The sequence below is a fragment of the Bombina bombina genome, chromosome 5 (assembly GCF_027579735.1).
Source record: "Bombina bombina isolate aBomBom1 chromosome 5, aBomBom1.pri, whole genome shotgun sequence".
NCBI lineage: Eukaryota > Metazoa > Chordata > Amphibia > Anura > Bombinatoridae > Bombina > Bombina bombina.
Window position 1 is genome coordinate 619587645 of NC_069503.1, and position 7500 is coordinate 619595144.

Consider the following 7500-nt stretch of genomic DNA (forward strand, 5'->3'; position numbering starts at 1 on the left):
AACCAGATAAAGAAAGAAGCGTTTCTACGCTGCGTACAAGATCTGTTAACAATGGGAGTGATCCATCCGGTTCCGTGGTCGGAACAAGGACAAGGGTTCTACTCAAACCTGTTTGTGGTTCCCAAAAAAGAGGGAACTTTCAGGCCAATCTTAGATTTAAAGACTCTAAACAAATTCCTAAGAGTTCCATCGTTCAAAATGGAAACTATTCGGACAATTTTACCCATGATCCAAGAGGGTCAGTACATGACCACAGTGGATTTAAAGGATGCTTACCTTCACATACCGATCCACAAAGATCATCACCGGTATCTAAGGTTTGCCTTCTTAGACAGGCACTACCAGTTTGTAGCTCTTCCATTCGGATTGGCTACGGCTCCAAGAATCTTCACAAAGGTTCTGGGTGCCCTTCTAGCGGTACTAAGACCGCGAGGGATTTCGGTAGCTCCGTACCTAGACGACATTCTAATACAAGCTTCAAGCTTTCAAACTGCCAAGTCTCATACAGAGTTAGTTCTGGCATTTCTAAGGTCGCATGGATGGAAAGTGAACGAAAAGAAGAGTTCTCTCTTTCCTCTCACAAGAGTTCCATTCTTGGGGACTCTTATAGATTCTGTAGAAATGAAGATTTACCTGACAGAAGACAGGTTAACAAAACTTCAAAATGCATGCCGCGTCCTTCATTCCATTCAACACCCGTCAGTAGCTCAATGCATGGAGGTGATCGGCTTAATGGTAGCGGCAATGGACATAGTACCTTTTGCACGCCTACACCTCAGACCGCTGCAACTATGCATGCTAAGTCAGTGGAATGGGGATTACTCAGATTTGTCCCCTACTCTGAATCTGAATCAAGAGACCAGAAATTCTCTTCTATGGTGGCTTCATCGGCCACACCTGTCCAGGGGAATGCCATTCAGCAGGCCAGACTGGACAATTGTAACAACAGACGCCAGCCTACTAGGTTGGGGCGCTGTCTGGAATTCTCTGAAGGCTCAGGGACTATGGAATCAGGAGGAGAGTCTCCTTCCAATAAACATTCTGGAATTGAGAGCAGTTCTCAATGCCCTTCTGGCTTGGCCCCAGTTAATAACTCGGGGGTTCATCAGGTTTCAGTCGGACAACATCACGACTGTAGCTTACATCAACCATCAGGGAGGGACAAGAAGCTCCCTAGCAATGATGGAAGTATCAAAGATAATTCGCTGGGCAGAGTCTCACTCTTGCCACCTGTCAGCAATCCACATCCCGGGAGTGGAGAACTGGGAGGCGGATTTCTTGAGTCGCCAGACTCTTCATCCGGGGGAGTGGGAACTTCATCCGGAGGTCTTTGCCCAAATACTTCGACGTTGGGGCAAACCAGAGATAGATCTCATGGCGTCTCGCCAGAACGCCAAACTTCCTCGCTACGGGTCCAGATCCAGGGATCCGGGAGCAGTTCTGATAGATGCTTTGACAGCACCTTGGAACTTCAGGATGGCTTATGTGTTTCCACCCTTCCCGCTGCTTCCTCGATTGATTGCCAAAATCAAACAGGAGAGAGCATCAGTAATTCTAATAGCACCTGCTTGGCCACGCAGGACTTGGTATGCAGATCTAGTGGACATGTCATCCTGTCCGCCTTGGTCTCTACCTCTGAGACAGGACCTTCTGATACAGGGTCCATTCAAACATCAAAATCTAACTTCTCTGAAGCTGACTGCTTGGAAATTGAACGCTTGATTTTATCAAAACGTGGTTTTTCTGAGTCGGTTATTGATACCCTGATTCAGGCTAGGAAGCCTGTTACCAGAAGGATTTACCATAAAATATGGCGGAAATACCTATACTGGTGCGAATCCAAAGGTTACTCCTGGAGTAAGGTTAGGATCGCTAGGATATTGTCTTTTCTACAAGAAGGTTTAGAAAAGGGTTTATCAGCTAGTTCATTAAAGGGACAGATTTCAGCTCTGTCCATCTTGTTACACAGACGTCTGTCAGAAAATCCAGACGTCCAGTCCTTTTGTCAGGCTTTAGCTAGGATCAAGCCTGTGTTTAAAGCTGTTGCTCCACCATGGAGTTTAAACTTAGTTCTTAACGTTTTACAGGGTGTTCCGTTTGAACCCCTTCATTCCATTGATATAAAAATGTTATCTTGGAAAGTTCTGTTTTTAATGGCTATTTCCTCGGCTCGAAGAGTCTCTGAGTTATCAGCCTTACATTGTGATTCCCCTTATCTGATTTTTCACTCAGACAAGGTAGTTCTGCGTACTAAACCTGGGTTCTTACCTAAGGTAGTCACTAACAGGAACATCAATCAAGAGATTGTTGTCCCATCCTTGTGTCCAAATCCTTCTTCAAAGAAGGAACGTCTTTTACACAATCTGGATGTAGTTCGTGCCCTCAAGTTCTACTTGCAGGCAACTAAAGATTTTCGCCAAACTTCTTCCTTGTTTGTCGTTTACTCTGGACAGAGGAGAGGTCAAAAAGCTTCTGCTACCTCTCTCTCTTTTTGGCTTCGTAGCATAATACGTTTAGCCTATGAGACTGCTGGACAGCAGCCTCCTGAAAGAATTACAGCTCACTCCACTAGAGCTGTGGCTTCCACTTGGGCCTTTAAGAATGAGGCCTCTGTTGAACAGATTTGCAAGGCTGCAACTTGGTCTTCGCTTCATACTTTTTCCAAATTTTACAAATTTGACACTTTTGCTTCTTCGGAGGCTATTTTTGGGAGAAAGGTTCTTCAGGCAGTGGTTCCTTCTGTATAATGAGCCTGCCTATCCCTCCCGTCATCCGTGTACTTTTGCTTTGGTATTGGTATCCCAGAAGTAATGATGACCCGTGGACTGATCACACATAACAGAAGAAAACATAATTTATGCTTACCTGATAAATTCCTTTCTTCTGTTGTGTGATCAGTCCACGGCCCGCCCTGTTTTAAGGCAGGTAAATATCTTTTAAATTATACTCCAGTCACCACTTCACCCTTGGTTACTCCTTTCTCGTTGTTTCTTGGTCGAATGACTGGGACTGACGTAGAGGGGAGGAGCTATATGCAGCTCTGCTGGGTGAATCCTCTTGCATTTCCTGTTGGGGAGGAGTTATATCCCAGAAGTAATGATGACCCGTGGACTGATCACACAACAGAAGAAAGGAATTTATCAGGTAAGCATAAATTATGTTTTTCTGTGACACTCTAAGCTATGGTTGGGCACTTTATTTATAAAGTTCTAAATATATGTATTCAAACATTTATTTGCCTTGACTCAGAATGTTCAACTTTCCTTATTTCCAGACAGTCAGTTTCATATTTGGGATTATGCTTTAATTATCATATTTTTCTTACCTCAAAAAATTTGACTTTTTTCCCTGTGGGCTGTTAGGCTCGCGGGGGCTGAAAATGCTTCATTTTATTGCGTCATCTTGGCGCGGACTTTTTTGGCGCAAAAATTCATTTCCGTTTCCGGCGTCATACGTGTCGCCGGAAGTTGCGTCATTTTTTTGACGTTATTTTGCGCCAAAAATGTCGGCGCTCCGGATGTGGCGTCATTTTTGGCGCCAAAAGCATTTAGGCGCCAAATAATGTGGGCGTCTTATTTGGCGCCAAAAAAATATGGGCGTCGCTTTTGTCTCCACATTATTTCAGTCTCATTTTTCATTTGCTTCTGGTTGCTAGAAGCTTGATGTTTGGCATTTTTTTCCCATTCCTGAAACTGTCTTATAAGGAATTTGATCTATTTTGCTTTATATGTTGTTTTTTCTCTTACATATTGCAAGATGTCTCACGTTGCATCTGAGCCAGAAGATACTACAGGAAAACCTCTGCCTGCTGGATCTACCAAAGCTAAGTGTATCTGCTGTAAACTTTTGGTAGCTATTCCTCCAGCTGTTGTTTGTATTAAATGTCATGACAAACTTGTTAATGCAGATAATATTTCCTTTAGTGATGTACCATTGCCTGTTGCAGTTCCCTCAACATCTAAGGTGCAGAATGTTCCTGATAACATAAGAGATTTTGTTTCTGAATCCATAAAGAAGGCTTTGTCTGTTATTTCTCCTTCTAGTAAACGTAAAAAGTCTTTTAAATCTTCTCTCTCTACAGATGAATTTTTAAATGAACACCATCATTCTGATTCTTTGGACTCTTCTGGTTCAGAGGATTCTGTCTCAGAGATTGATGCTGATAAATCTTCATATTTATTTAAGATGGAATTTATTCGCTCTTTACTTAAAGAAGTACTAATTGCTTTAGAAATAGAGGATTCTAGTCCTCTTGATACTAATTCTATTCGTTTGGATAAGGTTTTTAAAGCTCCTGCGGTTATTCCAGAAGTCTTTCCTGTTCCTAATGCTATTTCTGCAGTAATTGCTAAGGAATGGGATAGATTGGGTAATTCATTTACTCCTTCTAAACGTTTTAAGCAATTATATCCTGTTCCGCCTGACAGATTAGAATTTTGGGACAAAATCCCTAAAGTTGATGGGGCTATTTCTACCCTTGCTAAACGTACTACCATTCCTACATCAGATGGTACCTTGTTTAAGGATCCTTTAGATAGAAAAATTGAATCTTTTCTAAGAAAAGCTTATCTATGTTCAGGTAATCTTCTTAGACCTGCTATATCATTGGCTGATGTTGCTGCAGCTTCAACTTTTTGGTTGGAAACTCTAGCGCAACAAGTAACAAATCGTGATTCTCATGATATTATTATTCTTCTCCAGCATGCTAATAATTTCATCTGTGATGCCATTTTTGATATTATTAGAGTTGATGTTAGATTTATGTCTCTGGCTATCTTAGCCAGAAGAGCTTTATGGCTTAAGACTTGGAATGCTGATATGGCTTCTAAATCAACTCTACTTTCCATTTCTTTCCAGGGAAACAAATTATTTGGTTCTCAGTTGGATTCTATTATTTCAACTGTTACTGGTGGGAAAGGAACTTTTTTACCACAGGATAAAAAGTCTAAAGGTAAAAACAGGGCTAACAATCGTTTTCGTTCCTTTCGTTTCAACAAAGAACAAAAGCCTGATCCTTCGTCCTCAGGAGCAGTTTCAGTTTGGAAACCATCCCCAGTCTGGAATAAATCCAAGCCTGCTAGAAAGGCAAAGCCTGCTTCTAAGTTCACATGAAGGTACGGCCCTCATTCCAGTTCAGCTGGTAGGGGGCAGGTTACGTTTTTTCAAAGAAATTTGGATCAGTTCTGTTCACAATCTTTGGATTCAGAACATTGTTTCAGAAGGGTACAGAATTGGTTTCAAGATGAGACCTCCTGCAAAGAGATTTTTTCTTTCCCATGTCCCAGTAAATCCAGTGAAAGCTCAAGCATTTCTGAATTGTGTTTCAGATCTAGAGTTGGCTGGAGTAATTATGCCAGTTCCAGTTCCGGAACAGGGGATGGGGTTTTATTCAAATCTCTTCATTGTACCAAAGAAGGAGAATTCCTTCAGACCAGTTCTGGATCTAAAATTATTGAATCGTTATGTAAGGATACCAACGTTCAAGATGGTAACTGTAAGGACTATATTGCCTTTTGTTCAGCAAGGGAATTATATGTCCACAATAGATTTACAGGATGCATATCTGCATATTCCGATTCATCCAGATCATTATCAGTTCCTGAGATTCTCTTTTCTAGACAAGCATTACCAATTTGTGGCTCTACCGTTTGGCCTTGCTACAGCTCCAAGAATTTTCACAAAGATTCTCGGTGCCCTTCTGTCTGTAATCAGAGAACAGGGTATTGTGGTATTTCCTTATTTGGACGATATCTTGGTACTTGCTCCGTCTTTACATTTAGCAGAGTCTCATACGAATCGACTTGTGTTGTTTCTTCAAGATCATGGTTGGAGGATCAATTTACCAAAAAGTTCTTTGATTCCTCAAACAAGGGTAACCTTTCTGGGTTTCCAGATAGATTCAGTGTCCATGACTTTGTCTTTAACAGACAAGAGACGTCTAAAATTGATTACAGCCTGTCGAAACCTTCAGTCTCAATCATTCCCTTCGGTAGCCTTATGCATGGAAATTCTAGGTCTTATGACTGCTGCATCGGACGCGATCCCCTTTGCTCGTTTTCACATGCGACCTCTTCAGCTCTGTATGCTGAACCAATGGTGCAGGGATTACACGAAGATATATCAATTAATATCTTTAAAACCGATTGTTCGGCACTCTCTGACGTGGTGGACAGATCACCATCGTTTAATTCAGGGGGCTTCTTTTGTTCTTCCGACCTGGACTGTAATTTCAACAGATGCAAGTCTCACAGGTTGGGGAGCTGTGTGGGGATCTCTGACGGCACAAGGAGTTTGGGAATCTCAGGAGGTGAGATTACCGATCAATATCTTGGAACTCCGTGCAGTTTTCAGAGCTCTTCAGTTTTGGCCTCTTCTGAAGAGAGAATCGTTCATTTGTTTTCAGACAGACAATGTCACAACTGTGGCATACATCAATCATCAAGGAGGGACTCACAGTCCTCTGGCTATGAAAGAAGTATCTCGAATTTTGGTTTGGGCGGAATCCAGCTCCTGTCTAATCTCTGCGGTTCATATCCCAGGTGTAGACAATTGGGAAGCGGATTATCTCAGTCGCCAAACGTTGCATCCGGACGAATGGTCTCTTCACCCAGAGGTATTTCTTCAGATTGTTCAAATGTGGGGGCTCCCAGAGATAGATCTGATGGCCTCTCATCTAAACAAGAAACTTCCCAGGTATCTGTCCAGATCCCGGGATCCTCAGGCGGAGGCAGTGGATGCATTATCACTTCCTTGGAAGTATCATCCTGCCTATATCTTTCCGCCTCTAGTTCTTCTTCCAAGAGTAATCTCCAAGATTCTGAGGGAATGCTCGTTTGTTCTGCTAATAGCTCCGGCATGGCCTCACAGGTTTTGGTATGCGGATCTTGTCCGGATGGCATCTTGCCAACCATGGACTCTTCCGTTAAGACCAGACCTTCTGTCTCAAGGTCCTTTTTTCCATCCGGATCTGAAATCCTTAAATTTAAAGGTATGGAGATTGAACGCTTGATTCTTGGTCATAGAGGTTTCTCTGACTCCGTGATTAATACTATGTTACAGGCTCGTAAATCTGTATCTCGAGAGATATATTATAGAGTCTGGAAGACTTATATTTCTTGGTGTCTTTCTCATCATTTTTCTTGGCATTCTTTTAGAATACCGAGAATTTTACAGTTTCTTCAGGATGGTTTAGATAAGGGTTTGTCCGCGAGTTCTTTGAAAGGACAAATCTCCGCTCTTTCTGTTCTTTTTCACAGAAAGATTGCTATTCTTCCTGATATTCATTGTTTTGTACAAGCTTTGGTTCGTATAAAACCTGTCATTAAGTCAATTTCTCCTCCATGGAGTTTGAATTTGGTTTTGGGAGCTCTTCAAGCTCCTCCGTTTGAACCTATGCATTCATTGGACATTAAATTACTTTCTTGGAAAGTTTTGTTCCTTTTGGCCATCTCTTCTGCTAGAAGAGTTTCTGAATTATCTGCTCTTTCGTGTGAGTCTCCT